At 48.1% G+C, this 16330-nt stretch overlaps 1 protein-coding gene across 2 annotated transcripts in view; it reads right to left on the bottom strand.

The window, feature by feature from the left end:
- Positions 1-16330, bottom strand: part of GTF2I (general transcription factor IIi) — a 1115084-nt gene that overhangs the window by 909630 nt on the left and 189124 nt on the right. The gene's annotated exons all lie outside the window — the stretch shown is intronic.

The following is a 16330-nucleotide window of genomic DNA, read 5'->3' as shown; positions in this document are numbered from 1 at the left end:
AGTCGCCACTACTCACAAGGCAATAGTGAATTTGTTGGAACCAGATGTGGTAAGAGGACGTGAAGCCAGCCTCACACAAGCACCCATTTCAGATAGAAATGGGCAGAGGCCAAAATAACTGGCAAACGTACAGCAATAGGCAGCTGCTCAAAAGGGTGTCAACTGCCAAAAAGTATATGCCTGGATTCCTTCTAGGGCAGTGTTTCCCAACCTGTGGGTCGTGACTCGAATTTTGGTTGGTCGCGAACATCCAAGCAATAAATAGGCTTCTAAATTCTGTATTTTTCTTGTCACATTTGCTGCACTTCAAAGAGAGGTGAAATGTCAAGCTATTTGTTATGACAAATTGCTGCGTTATATTTTATCATGGGAGCTGACGTTTACAAACTCTTCTCACTCTGAAGTCCTGGAAAGAAAAGTAATGAAAATGTCACTTACCCAGTGTACATCTGTTCGTGGCATCAGTCGCAGTAGATTCGCATGTTCTGCAATAGCTCGCCATCTGGTGTTGGGCCGGAGTGTTACAAGTTGTTTTTCTTCGAAGAAGTCTTTCGAGTCACGGGACCGAGTGACTCCTCCTTTTGTCTCCATTGCGCATGGGCGTCGACTCCATCTTCGATTGTTTTTCCCCGCAGAGGGTGAGGTAGGAGTTGAATTGTAGTAATAGTGCCCATGCAATGGAGTGACTAAGTATGCACTTATTTAAGGTTGAGATGATACATATATAAATAATTGAAGGTAACTTCCAAACTGCTACAGGCTCCCGGGGAGGCGGGTGGGCACATGCGAATCTACTGCGACTGATGCCACGAACAGATGTACACTGGGTAAGTGACATTTTCAGTTCGATGGCATCTGTCGCTGTAGATACGCATGTTCTGCAATAGACTAGTAAGCAGTTATTTCCCCAAAAGCGGTGGATCAGCCTGTAGGAGTGGAAGTAGTCTGAAATAATGTCCTTAATACAGCTTGACCTACTGTGGCTTGTTGTGCGGATAACACGTCTACACAGTAATGCTTGGTGAATGTGTGAGGCGTAGACCATGTGGCTGCCTTACATATTTCTTGCATTGGGATGTTTCCTAGAAAGGCCATGGTAGCACCTTTCTTTCTGGTTGAGTGTGCCCTTGGTGTAATGGGCAGCTGTCGTTTAGCTTTAAGGTAGCAGATTTGGATGCATTTAACTATCCATCTGGCTATACCTTGTTTTGAAATTGGGTTTCCTGCATGAGGTTTTTGAAATGCAATAAAGAGTTGTTTAGTCTTTCTGATGTTCTTTGTTCTGTCAATGTAATACATTAATGCTCTTTTGACATCTAATGTATGTAGTGCCCTTTCAGCTACGGTATCTGGCTGTGGAAAGAACACCGGAAGTTCCACTGTTTGATTTAGATGGAACGGTGAAATAACCTTTGGCAAAAATTTAGGATTGGTCCTTAGGACGACTTTATTTTTGTGTAGTTGTATAAAAGGTTCCTGTATAGTAAACGCCTGAATCTCGCTTACTCTTCTCAGGGAAGTAATGGCGATGAGAAATGCCACCTTCCAGGTTAGGAACTGTATGTCGCAGGAGTGCATGGGTTCAAAAGGTGGACCCATAAGTCTAGTTAGGACAACATTTAGGTTCCATGAAGGAACAGGTAGTGTTCTTGGTGGTATAATTCTCCTAAGGCCCTCCATGAATGCTTTAATGACTGGTATTTTATATAGGGAAGTTGAATAGGTAGTCTGCAGGTATGCAGATATTGCTGCAAGGTGAATCTTAATGGAAGAGAAAGCTAGGTTAGATTTTTGTAAGTGAAGCAAGTAACCCACTACATGTTCTGGAGTTGTGTGTAATGGTTGTATTTGATTAATATGGCAGTAGCAAACAAACCTCTTCCATTTACTTGCATAGCAGTGCCTGGTGGATGGCCTTCTTGCTTGTTTTATGACTTCCATACATTCTTGGGTAAGTTGTAAGTGCCCGAATTCTAGGATTTCAGGAGCCAGATTGCTAGATTCAGCGATGCTGGATCTGGGTGTCTGATCTTTTGGTTGTGCTGTGTCAACAGATCTGGCCTGTTGGGCAATTTGATGCAGGGTACCACTGATAGGTCTAGCAGCGTTGTGTACCAGGGTTGCCTTGCCCAAGTTGGTGCTATCAATATGAGTTTGAGTTTGCTTTGACTGAGTTTGTTTACCAGGTAAGGAAGGAGAGGGAGAGGAGGAAAAGCGTAAGCAAATATCCCTGACCAGTTCATCCATAGGGCATTGCCTTGGGATTGTTTGTGTGGGTATCTGGATGCGAAGTTTTGGCATTTTGCGTTCTCCCTTGTCGCAAACAAGTCTATCTGAGGTGTTCCCCAGAGTTTGAAATAAGTGTTCAGTATTTGGGGGTGAATTTCCCATTCGTGGACCTGTTGGTGATCTCGAGAGAGATTGTCTGCGAGTTGATTTTGTATCCCTGGTATAAACTGTGCAATTAGGCGAATTTGGTTGTGAATTGCCCAATGCCAAATTTTTTGTGCTAACAGGCTTAACTGCGTGGAGTGCGTCCCTCCCTGCTTGTTTAGATAATACATTGTTGTCATGTTGTCTGTTTTGACGAGAATGTATTTGTGAACTATTATTGGTTGGAAAGCTTTTAGTGCTTGAAAAACTGCAAGAAGTTCTAGGTGATTGATATGCAGTTTTGTTTGATGTACGTTCCATTGTCCTTGTATGCTGTGTTGATCGAGGTGTGCTCCCCACCCTGTCATGGAAGCATCTGTTGTTATTACGTATTGTGGCACTGGGTCTTGGAAAGGCCGCCCCTTGTTTAAATTTATGTTGTTCCACCACAGAAGCGAGAGGTAAGTTTGGCGGTCTATTAACACCAGATCTAGAAGGTGACCCTGTGCTTGAGACCACTGTGATGCTAGGCATTGTTGTAAGGGCCTCATGTGCAGTCTTGCGTTTGGGACAATGGCTATGCATGATGACATCATGCCTAGGAGTTGTAATACCATCTTTGCTTGTATCTTTTGTGTTGGATACATGCGTTGTATGATGGTGTTGAAATTTTGAATTCTTTGTGGACTTGGAGTGGCTACTCCTTTTGATGTGTCTATTATGGCTCCCAGGTATTGTTGTACCTTGCGTGGCAGAATTTAGGATTTTGTGAAATTGACGGTGAACCCTAGTTTGAAGAGGGTTTGTATGATATGATTCGTGTGATTTGAGCACTCTATTAACGAATGGGCCTTGATTAGCCAGTCGTCTAGATATGGGAACACATGTATTTGCTGTCTTCTGATGTGTGCAGCGACTACCGCTAGACATTTGGTAAAGACTCTTGGTGCGGTTGTTAATCCGAAAGGCAGTACCTTGAATTGGTAATGTATTCCTTTGAATACAAACCTTAGGTATTTCCTGTGCGATGGGTGTATTGGTATATGGAAATAAGCATCCTTGAGGTCTAAAGTTGCCATGTAGTCGTGCAGCTTTAGCAATGGCAATACTTCTTGTAGTGTGACCATGTGGAAGTGGTCTGATTTGATGAAAGTGTTGACTACTCTGAGGTCTAGGATTGGTCTCAGTGTTTTGTCCTTCTTTGGTATCAGAAAGTACAGTGAGTAAACTCCTGTGTTTATTTGTGTGTTTGGCACTAATTCGATTGCATTCTTTTGCAATAGTGCCTGCACTTCTATCTCTAGGAGATTGGAATGGTGTGTTGTTAAATTTTGTGCTTTTGGTGGTATGTTTGGAGGGAACTGTAGAAATTCTATGCAGTAACCATGTTGGATAATTGCTAGAACCCAAGTGTCTGTAGTGATTTTCTCCCATGCTCTGTAATAATGACCTATTCGTCCCCCCACTGGTGTTGTGTGGAGGGGGTGAGTGACATGTGAGTCACTGTTTAGTAGTAGGGGTTTTGGGGCTTTGGAATCTTCCTCTATTTCTAGGGAATTGCCCTCCTCTATATTGTCCCCGAAAACCTCCTCTATACTGTCCTTGGTAACTGGACGGTGTGGCTTGTGAGGTGCTGGCTTGTGTGCTTTGACCCCGAAACCCCCCTCGAAAGGGCGTTTTACGGAATGAGCTGTAATTCCCTCTGCTCTGCGGGGAGTAGAGTGCGCCCATGGCTTTGGCAGTGTCCGTATCTTTTTTGAGTTTCTCAATTGCTGTGTCCACTTCTGGACCGAACAGTTCTTTTTCATTAAAAGGCATATTGAGAACTGCTTGTTGAATCTCTGGTTTAAATCCAGACGTTCGGAGCCATGCATGCCTTCTGATAGTTATAGATGTATTAATTGTCCGTGCAGCTGTATCTGCAGCGTCCATGGAGGAGCGGATCTGGTTGTTGGAGATGGCCTGTCCCTCCTCAACCAATTGTTTTGCCCTATTTTGGAAGTCTTTGGGCAGATGTTCAATGAGATGTTGCATCTCGTCCCAGTGGGCTCTGTCATAGCGCGCAAGTAGTGCCTGGGAGTTCGCGATGCGCCACTGGTTTGCAGCTTGTGCTGCGACTCTCTTACCAGCTGCATCAAACTTGCGGCTTTCTTTATCTGGGGGTGGTGCATCTCCAGATGTGTGAGAGTTGGCCCTTTTTCTAGCTGCTCCTACAACAACAGAGTCTGGTGGCAGCTGTGTTGTGATGAAAGCCGGGTCCGTAGGAGGCGGCTTATACTTTTTTTCCACCCTTGGTGTGATTGCCCTACTTTTGACCGGGTCCTTAAATATGTCTTTTGCGTGCCGGAGCATACCAGGGAGCATAGGCAGGCTTTGGTAGGAGCTGTGGGTGGAGGAGAGTGTGTTGAACAAGAAATCATCCTCGACCTGTTCTGAGTGGAGGCTTACGTTGTGAAATTGTGCTGCTCTAGCCACCACCTGAGAGTACGCGGTGCTGTCTTCTGGTGGAGATGGTTTTGTAGGGTATGCCTCTGGGCTGTTATCTGACACTGGGGCGTCGTATAGGTCCCATGCGTCCTGGTCTTGGTCACCCTGGCTCATGGTGGTGTGAGCTGGGGAGTGTGATGGCGTTTGTGCTGGTGAAACGTTAATCACGGGCGGAGGAGAGGGTGGTGGTGTAACTCTTTTCACCACTTTTGGTTGTGGTGCTTGTTCCGTCTGGAACTCCAACCTTCTCTTTCTCCTAATGGGGGGAAGGGTGCTTATTTTCCCTGTCCCCTGCTGAATGAAGATACGCTTTTGCGTATGGTCCGCATCAGTTGCTTGTAGCTCTTCCTCAAACCTATGCTTCTGCATTTGGGAGGTTAGCGAGTGCTCTTCTGTATAAGAGCCTGAAGCTGGGTCGCTTGCAGTTTGTTTCGGCATCGAAACTTTGTCTGCGTGTTTTTTCGGCTCCGAGGTGACTTTTTTCCTTTTCGGGGCCGAAACCTCTCGGCGTCGATCTGTTTCGGTGCCGCTGTCTCGGCGTCGAGCCGTGTCCACACCGGCATCTCGGTGTCGAGGCTTGTCTCCAGCACTTTCTCGGTCCCGAGAAGGCTGCGTGCCGGTGTCTCGACCGGAGTCGGACGATCTCGGCACCGTTTGGGCCTTTTTCGGTGCCGACGGTCGGTCACCGATTTTATGGGTTGAGCCATGGCCTGGTGGCAGTGGCGTCCCCTGGGCCTTGTAAATGTTTCTTTGTGTGGTTTTCGACGTCTTACTCACGGTTTGTGTATCGTCGAATCCTTCGGAGTCTGAGTCTTGGATCGAGAAGGTACCTTCCTCTTCCTGTTCCTCGAACTCCCGTCGGGCTGTCGGTGCGGACGCCATTTGAAGTCTTCTGGCTCGACGGTCTCGGAGTGTTTTTCGGGACCGGAACGCACGACAGGCCTCGCAGGTGTCTTCGCTGTGCTCAGGTGACAGGCACAGGTTGCAGACCAAGTGTTGGTCTGTGTAGGGGTATTTATTGTGGCATTTGGGGCAGAAACGGAAAGGGGTCCGTTCCATCGGCGTTCCTCAGCACGCGGTCGGGCCGACCAGGCCCCGACGGAGGATCGAAAAACTACCCCGAAGGGCACCGGAGCTCTTCGATCTTCGATGCGGTGTTGAATGTAAGTACGCCGATCCCGAACGCAACAATACCGACGAAAATCTTCCGAAATTAACTATTTTTTCTGTTCCGAAACTCGGAGCGACAGGAACACGTCCGAACCCGATGGCGGAAAAAAAACAATCGAAGATGGAGTCGACGCCCATGCGCAATGGAGACAAAAGGAGGAGTCACTCGGTCCCGTGACTCGAAAGACTTCTTCGAAGAAAAACAACTTGTAACACTCCGGCCCAACACCAGATGGCGAGCTATTGCAGAACATGCGTATCTACAGCGACAGATGCCATCGAACATAGAATTTTGAAAACGTGCTTGCCTTTCAGCATGGTTTCCACAGTTAAAAACTGTGATACATTGGGCACGGTATTTGCCGCACTCTACACGACTCCATACGGTACACTTTCCACATTTCCAGAAGTATTGAAACAAATTCAAGATTAATACGGGGCAGTCCCTGCCCTAGATTTGGGTATGCAATAAATAAGTAATTTTGCCACGGTATCCTCTATCATATTAAGTACTATTAAAGGGGAAGCAGTTGCACTGACAGTACACATGCGGCTCCATGACATTCCAGCACAGGGTCAGGAACGGGAGTTGCCAAAAATAATCGATGAAACATACTCAAGTATAGGGCAAGATAGTTTGTGAGCCAGACCGACTAAGCCACAAGTACAAGGTAGATCCAAAAAGGATGCTGCCAAACACCTGAGGGTTCTAAAAAAACGCTGGGATAAAAAAACAATAAACACCTAGGAAAGAAAGGGGAGAATCTCCGCATTCGGAGACCCCACAAAATAGATAAAACCTCAGAAATAGGGATAATATAAAAACGCATGACAGACATCAGTATACTTATACACACCAATCTCATTCCTTTCAGGACTCACCGGAAAAACTAAGTGAGAGGTGGGTGGTCAGATTAGCAGACTCAGTACATGAAATGGAGAAAGGACTCAACGCTCGTCAAAAAAAGAAAAGAAACGTCCACAACAGAAACAAAAAAAAATGCCAGGTGTTGCTATTCAACATGCCACTCAAGAAGAGGGCTTTACTAAAGAACAAAAAGTGGGCATTAGCACTTCTAGACAGTGCAGTAGAAATCACAATAGATCTTCTAGCACATCTGGAGGGGAAAGCAACTGATGACTATCTACTAGCAGAGACTACATGCATGAGTGTCGACACACCGGACAGGGTGTACAAAATAACTATTCAGTTAGAAGGGGACATCAAACGCATAATAGATGCCATCTTTTGGGATCGTGTAGTCTCTATGACAATTTGCTGGCCGAAAAAGATTGGCTACCTGTATTTGTCCAAGAACTCCCATGAGGAGAGGAAATTACTGAAAAATCCTTCTTGCCCCTTGTTCCGAAAGAGGTTGTTGAAAAATACACCATAGAGTGGGCAGTGGTGCAGGCACCTGCACTATATCGCTATCATGTAGGGTGGGATAAAGACACTCCCTACCATATAATACCAATAAAATCTACACCTCAGCCCCAACCTCAATATCCAATCAAATACGAGGCAAAAGCCCCAGTGAGGGAAATCCTCACACAGAGTACCAGGGTATCATTGAACCCTCCAACTCAATGAATAATCCATTATTCCCAGTGACTAAACCGAACACTCATAGTATAGTCTACAGACATTTGACTAGTCATACAAAACCATATGCCATCCAAAATGCACTTAGTACAGCACTAATGAACAACACTGTGCAGAAAAAATACAAGAGAACCCTAGATATATCAAACGGGTTTTTCTGCCAGAACATAGCGCCTGAAAGTAGGGACTTAACTAGTTTCAGCGCCCTAGGCTCTCAGAAACAAATGTTGCCGACTCCCACAATGCTACAAGAACAGTACTGGACTATTATCAGCGCGTGTGACATCAATATTACACAACAGACTCGGAGGCGTTGTCCTATGTGGATGAGATTTACCTTACAGATGATGACCTCATACAACATTTAAGACGGGTAGCCCACGTTGTTGTAGGATTTGCCGAAATGGGCTACAAATTTAACTTTAAGAAAACAAAAATAGACTCTCTCAGTGTCCTATTCTTGGGATATGAGTTGTCGGATGAAGGCAAGAGCCTGGCGCCCCAACTTTTGGAAAAATGCGCACAGTTTCAACCACCAAACACAATAAAGAAGATCCAATCAGTGTTGGGCTTCCTGAAATTTGGCATTACATACATTTAAGATTATACACAACGTATCAAGCCATTATATGACTTAATACGTCCCGACTTTACCCGCAAATTCAGGACAGTCTAACATACGCATTCTCAAGGCACTACAAAAAGACATGCTTGAAGTAAAATATTTACACACAAGGGACAACAAAAAAACATCTGTTCAGAGTAATTGCTGGTGCCTTTGGTTTCACCTACGTGACATTCAATGAAGGCGAGACAGTCCCAATTGCATATAGATCACATGTGTATACTACATCTGAACAACCCTTTGCTCCCACTGAGAAAATTCTCACTGCTGTTCAGAAGGCGTTCTTAAAGAGAGACCTCTGGCCTAAGGGAAGCGCATTATTGTCCTGTCCCCAATTCCAGCCCTTGAGGCAGTTACCAAAGCGAGCATCCCGAACGCTAAAGCATTACATCTACTTTGTATCCAACGGGCCACATCCGACAGCCACTGATGTTGATTATGTGTTTGACTCCAAGTTACAGACTCAAGAATTTCTCCAATACGAACTTGAATACCCTGTTCCAGCAAATACACTACCTATTGAACAATATAAAACAATTTTGTATACCAATGGTTCAGCACAACCTGCTATAGGCACTAAACACCAATACTCAGCTGCTTGTGCGGTTGTGAGTGGATATATGAAGGATGGCAAGTTCCATCCAGAAAAAACATACACAGACACTTGGGGACAGTACGGCACAAATCGCACAGCTTAAAGCTTTGGTGATGGTACTAGAACATACGGATCCTGAGCAGATGACATTGATTGTCTGTGATTCATACTACTGTGTCCATTCCTTCGATGAATACCTGCATTACTGGCAACAGAATGGGTTCAGAGATTCAAAAGGTAATACCATAAAACACAGACTCAGGTGGAGGAAGGTAGCGGATCTGAAGGAAAAACTACCGAATGTCCATGTTGTGCATACACTAGGACACCAGGGTGTTGGAATACACGTTGAAGGCAGCACTTTGGAAGACACAGCAGCAAAGTCGGCAGTAGCCATGGCTTCCATCACAGCAGTAACACACTCTAAAATGAGAGTGGATAATGAAACATTAGCAGCTATAGGAGCTACAGGTGATGGAAAACCTATGCCCAAAGCGTATCCCGCTAAATATTCCTATCGGATGGGAGGCAAGTTGGAAGCAGAAGTAAAGATTCCAGGTGTGGGAGTCCGAGTGATTCCCAACAAAGACTTAAGATCAGAGTTAGTAAAAGCAGCGCATGAGGGAGTTCCATCTGCACATGCTGGTGTGGCAGCTACAATTGTGATATTGCAATCATGCTATTGGTGGCCGGGTCTTTACAAACAGGCCAAGCAGTATATAATTTGCTGTGACATCTGCCAACAAATAAAAGGCTCCAGCGTTATGCGCCCACCACAGTCACCCCGTAGGCAAATGGCTCCCTGTTGCAGTTACCACCCACTTTGCCTGATATTGATGCTGACTTGACTGAAGTGTGCTGGGACCCTGCTAACCAGGCCCCAGCACCAGTGTTCTTTCACTAAAAATGTACCATTGTTTCCACAATTGGCGCACCCCTGGCACACAGATAAGTCCCTTGTTAAAAGGTACCAGTGGTACCAAGGGCCCTGTCACCAGGGGAGGTCCCTAAGGGCTGCAGCATGTGTTGTGCCACCCTAAGGGACCCCTCACCTAACACATGCACAAAGCCATTGAAGATTGTGTGTGTTGGTGGGGAGAAAAAGGCAAAGTCGACATGGCAGCCCCCTCAGGATGCCATACACCCAAAATACTGCCTGTCGCATAGTTAAGTCACCCCTCTAGCAGGCCTTACAGCCTTAAGGCAGGGTGTACTATACCACAAGTGAGGGCATAGCTGCATGAGCAATATACCCCTACAGTGTCTAAGTCTATTATTAGACATTGTAAGTACAGTTTGGTCATATTAAGTATATGGTCTGGGAGTTGGTCAAAACGAACTCCACAGCTCCATAATGGCTACACTGACTACTGGGAAGTTTGGTATCAAACTTTTCAGAATAATAAACCCACACTGATGCCAGTGTTGGATTTATTACAAAATGCACACAGAGGGCATCTTAAAAGATGCCATGTAATTTACCCAATCCTTCAGTGCAGGACTGACTGGTCAGTGCCAGCTTGCCACTGAGACGAGTTTCTGCCCCCCTGGGGTGAGAGCCTTTGTGCTCTCTGGGGACAGAAACAAAGCCTGCACTGGGTGGAGGTGCTTCTCACCTTCCCCTGCAGGAACTGTAACACCTGGCGGTGAGCCTCAAAGGCTCATACCTTTTGTTACAGCACCCCAGGGCATCCCAGATCTGGAGATGCCTGCCCCTCCAGCCACTGCCCCCACTTTTGGCGGCAAGGCTGGAAGAGATAATGAGAACAACAAGGAGGTGTCACCCACCAGTCAGGACAGCCTCTAAGGTGTCCTGAGCTGAGGTGACCCCTGCCTTTAGAAATCCTCCATCTTGAGATTGGAGGATTCCCCCAATAGGATTAGGGATGTGCCCCCTTTCCTTCAGGGAGGAGGGACAAAGAGGATGTAGCCACCCTCCAGGACAGTAGCCATTGGCTCCTGCCTTCCTGCCTAAAACACACCCCAAAATTCTGTATTTAGGGTCACCCCAGAACCCAGGAAAGCAGATTCCTGCAACCTGAAACAAGAAGGAATGCTGACCTGAAAGCCCTGCAGAGACGACGGAGACGACAACTGACTTGGCCCCAGCCCTACCGGCCTTTCTCCAGACTCAAAGAACCTGCACAGCGACGTATCCAACAGGGACCAGTGACCTCTGAAGCCTCAGAGGACTACCCTGAACCAAAGGACCAAGAAACTCCTGTTTACAGCAGCTCTGTTCAAAAACAGCAACAACTTTGCAACTTTCTTGCAACTTTTAAAGACTTCACTCTTCCCGCAGGAAGTGTGAGATTTGACCCTCTGCACCAGATGCCCCCGGCTCGAGCTCCACAGAACCAACACTACAAGGAGGACTCCCAGGCGATTGCGACCACGTGAGTAACCAGAGACAAACCCCCCCAGACCACCACAGCGATGCATGCAGAGAGAATCCAGAGGCTCCCCCTGACCACGACTGTCTGAAAAAAGGAACCAGACGCCTGGACCAAGCACTGCACCCGCAGCCTCCAGCACCAGAAGGAACAGAACTCCAGTGCAGGAGTGACCCTCAGGTGACCCTCTGCCTCGTCCAGTTGGTGGCTGGCCCGAGAAGCCCCCCTGTGCCCTGCCTGCACCGCTAGAGTGACCCCCGGGTCCCTCCATTGATTCCTATACAAAACCCGACACCTGCTTTGCACACTGCACCCGGCCGCCCCTGTGCCGCTGAGGGTGTGTTGTGTGTGCCTACTTGTGATTGAAAGTGTGCTGGGACCCTGCTAACCAGACCCCAGCACCAGTGTTCTTTCCCTAAACTGTACCTTCGCTTCCACAATTGGCACAAACCTGGCACTCAGATAAGTCCCTTCCCTTGTAACTGTTAGCCTTGGTATCAAGGGCCCTGATGCCAAGAAAGGTCTCTAAGGGCTGCAGCATGTCTTATGCCACCCTGGGGAACCGTCACTCAGCACATGCACACTGCTTCACAGCTTGTGTGTGCTGGTGGTGAGAAAAAGACTAAGTCAACATGGCACTCCCCTCAGAGTGCCATGGCAACCTCACACTGCCTGTGGCATAGGTATGTCACCCCTCTAGCAGGCCTTACAGACATAAGGCAGGGTGCACTATACCACAGGTGAGGGCAAATGTGCATGAGCACTATGCCCCTACAGTGTCTAAGTCTATTCTTAGACATTGTAAGTGCAGGGTAGCCATAAGAGAATATGGTCTGGGTGTTTGTCAAACACGAACTCCACAGTTCCATAATGGCTACACTGAAATCTGGGAAGTTTGGTATCAAACTTCTCAGCACAATACATGCACACTGATGCCAGTGTGCAATGTATTGTAACATACACCCAGAGGGCATCTGAGGGATGCCCCCTGAATACCAATCAGACTTCTAGTGTAGACTGACCAGTTTCTGCCAGCCTGCCACACACCATACATGTTGCTGGCCACATGGGGAGAGTGCCTTTGTCACTCTGTGGCCAGGAACAAAGCCTGTACTGGGTGGAGGTGCTTCACACCCCCCCCTGCAGGGACTGCAACACCTGGCAGTGAGGCTCAAAGGCTCACCCGTTTTGTTACAGCGCCCCAGGGCTTCCCAGCTAGTGGAGATGCCCGCCCCTCTGGCCACTGCCCCCACTTTTGGTGGCAAAGCTGGAGGAGATAATGAGAAAAACAAGGAAGAGTCACCCACCAGTCAGGACAGCCCCTAAGGTGCCAGGAGCGGAGGTGACCCCTGCCTTTAGAAATCCTCCATCTTAGTTTTGGAGGATTCCCCTATTAGGATTAGGGATGTGCCCTCTTTCCTGCAGGGAGAAGCAACAAAGAGGGTGTAGCCACTCTCAAGGACAGTAGCCATTGGTTACTGCCCTCCCAGACCTAAACACACCCCTAAATTTAGTATTTAGGGTCACCCCAGAACCTAAGACACTAGATTCATGCAACCTGAAGAAAAAAGGACTGCTGACCTATAAGCCTGCAGAGAAGACAGACGACGGCAACTGCTTTGGCCCCAGCCCTACCGACCGGTCTCCAACTTCAAAAACCTGCAACCAGCGACGCATCTGACAGGGACCAGCAACCTCTGAATCCTCAGAGGACTACCCTGGACTAAAGGACCAAGAAACTCCTAGGAACAGCGGCTCTGCTCAAAACCAGCTACTTATTTGCATCAAAGAAGCACCTTTCAAAGACTTTGTTTCCCGCCAGAAGCGGGAGACTTAACACTCTGCACCCGATACCCCCTGCTCAAGATCCAGAGAACAAACACCACAGGGAGTACTCCCCGGCGACTGCAAGCCGGTTAGTAGCCAGAGACGACCCCCCTGGACCCCCACAGCGACGCTTGCAGAGAGAATACAGAGGCTCCCCCTGACCACGACTGCCTGTAACAAGGGACCCGACGCCTGGAACCAGCATTGCACCCCCAGGACCTGAAGGAACCGAACCTCAGCGCAGGAGTGACCCCCAGGCGACCCTCAGCCTAGCCCAGGTGGTGACTGTCCCAAAAAGCCCCCCTGTGCCTGCCTGCACGGCTAGAGTGAACTCCAGGTCCCTCCATTGATACCAATACAAAACCTGACGCCTGCTTTGCACACTGCACCCAGCCGCCTCTGTGCTGCTGAGGGTGTGTTGTGTGCCTACTTGTGCCCCCCCCCCACCCCCAACGGTAGTGCTCTACAAAACAGCCCTGGTCTGATCCCCGAGGATGCAGGTACTTACCTGCTGGCAGACTGGAACCGGAGCACTCCTGTTCTCCATTGGCTCCTATGTGTTTTGGGCACCTCTTCGACCTCTGCACCTGACCGGCCCTGAGCTGCTGGTGTGGTAACTTTGGGGGTTGCCTTCAACCCCCAACGGTGGGCTGTCTATGCCCCAGAACTGAGACTTGTAAGTGTTTTACTTACCTCCTAATCTAGCCTTTACTTACCTCCCCATTGAACTGCTGATTTTTGCACTGTGTCCATTTTGAAAATAGCTTATTGCAATTTTTACAAATACAGCTATTGGAAAAATGAGGTAATGCTGAATAAAACGTAGGCGGGTGAAAGTGCACAGCTGCAGGCCTAGTTAGCTAAAATAACGTGCCTAAAACATGGCTAAAATAGTTACACAACACCTTCCCCTTGCCGGTCAAAGGTGGTTCAAAGCTAATGTATAAAAACTCTAAAGCTAAGGCATCGACCAAAGCATCAATGTTGACAAGTTCAGGGAAGCAAAAACCAGAGGAAAGGACAATTTAGAAAACCACTACGTGGCATACGGAACCAAATTCAAAGTAATTTTTGACATTGCCAATCATATCCAGGACAATGGAAGCCAGGAGATGATCAACTTCGGCAGGTGACAAAATATCCAAGTCGGGTCCAAGGCGGCACAAAAACCACACCCTCAGCGGCACGGTGGCGGCCGGGTGCAGTGTGCCAACAGGGCATCAGGTTCTCAAAAGAACTTCTCAAAAGAACTCTATGGATAGGCGCTGCAGGAAGGGCACAGGGGGGCCTCTCGGGCAAGCCACCGACAGGGCAAGAGTGAGGGCCGCCTGCCCCAGTGGTCGGTTTCTCACGGGCCTGGGGGCTGTGGGTGCACTGCTTCTCCAGGCGACGGATATCTTCGTCCCAGGCAGTTGCGGTCAGGGGGGTCCTCTGGATTTCCTCTGAAGACGTCGTCATGGGGGTGCAGAGAGGTCAGCCCCGGGTGGACCTGTCGTCGGAGTCACCTGGGGGTCCACTCTGGAAGGTTGGTTTCTCTTGACACTGGCCGGGGGCGTAGGGTGCAGAGTCTCTGGAGTGAGGTGAGAGTAGCTTTAAAGTTGGTTTCTTGGTCTTTTCTTTGGGCAGGTCCGCAGGAGTTTCTTGGTCCTCGGTGAAGCAGGTAGTCACCTGGAGGCCTTTCAGGGGTCGCTGGTCCTGCAGGACGTGTTGCTTCTTTTCTTTTGGCTTTTCGAAGTAGGAGATAGGCCGGTAGGGCTGGGACAGAGTCAGTTTGTCTCTCCTTCTCTTCTTTGCAGGGTTTTCAGGTCAGGAGTCCTCCTTTCTTGAGGTCGTAAGTAAATCTGACTATCTGGGTTCAGGGTCACTCCTAAATACTACATTTAATGGTCTGTAAGGGCAAGGGGGCAGTAGCCAATTGCTAATGTCCCTGAGGGTGGCTACACCCTCCTTGTGCCCACTCCCTCTGGGGTGGGGGGCATAATCCCTATACCTATTGGTCCTACTCTTCCAAAGCAAGATGGAGGATTTCTCAAGGAGGAGGGGTCACTTCGGTCTGGTCACCTTAGGGGTGGCCCGGGCTAGAGGGGTGACTCCTCCTGGTTTTTCTCATTATTCCTCTGGAGTTGCCGTCAAAAGTGGGGGCTTCTCGGGCAGGGAGGGGGCGGGCTTTCTACCTGGCCCCAGAGAGCACAAAGGCTCTCACCCCAGGGGGTCAGAAAGTATTCTCAGTGGAGGGCTGGAACAGACCAGTCAGTCCTGCACTGAAGAATTGGGTAAAATACAGGAGCATCTCTAAGATGCCCTCTGTGTGCATTTTTTTTTTTATAAATCCAACACTGGCATCAGTGTGAGTTTATTATTCTGAGAAGTTTGATACCGAACTTACCAGTACTCAGTGTAGCCATTATGGAACTGTGGAGTTCGTTTTGACAAACTCCCAGACCATATACTTAATATGGCCACACTGTACTTACAATGTCTAAGAATGGACTTAGACACTGTAGGGGCATATTTCTCATAAAGCTATGCCCTCACCTGTGGTATAGTGCACCCTACCTTAAGGCTTTAAGGCCTGCTAGAGGGAAGACTTACCTATGCTGCAGGCAGTGTTTTGTGTGCATGGCACCACGAGGGGGATGCCCTGTTGAATTTGCCTTTTTCTCCCCACCAACACACACACACACAGTCTGCAATGACAGTGTGCATGTGTTAGGTGAGGGGTCCCTTAAAGTGGCACAACACATGCTGTAGCCCTTAGGGACCTTCCCTAGTCACAGGGACCTTGGTACCACTGGTACCTATTACAAGGGACTTATCTGTGTGCCAGGGGTGTGCCAATTGTGGAAACCACAAAAACACTGGTGCTGGGGCCTGGTTAGCAGGGTCCCAGCACACTGCCAAGACAGCATCAATATCAGGCAAAACAAAAAGTGGGGAGGTAAGTGCAACAAGGAGCCACTTTCCTACACGGTTCTTCTGCGTTACACTTTTAGTCACATGCCTCCTCCTATTGTATTTCATTATCCTCATTATTGCCATGCATCTGCTTTTATCTAACAGGCATTAATAAATGCTTATTTACATATATTCTGCCTCTGTTGTCTTTGCCTGAGTGAGATCTTGGTAACTGAGAAAACAGGATGCGATCTGAAGTACCATGATTTCCTGAGGAGTCTACTGTATATGAGCTCGGTTGCCACAATCATTTTGGTCAGAGATGGGGTGCTGCTAGTTAGCCAGAAACCCCGGATTAG

This window comes from Pleurodeles waltl, chromosome 3_2 (genome assembly GCF_031143425.1).
Source record: "Pleurodeles waltl isolate 20211129_DDA chromosome 3_2, aPleWal1.hap1.20221129, whole genome shotgun sequence".
Taxonomy (NCBI): domain Eukaryota; kingdom Metazoa; phylum Chordata; class Amphibia; order Caudata; family Salamandridae; genus Pleurodeles; species Pleurodeles waltl.
The sequence above is the reverse complement of the archived record's forward strand: the minus strand, read 5'-3'. Positions and strand labels throughout refer to the sequence as shown.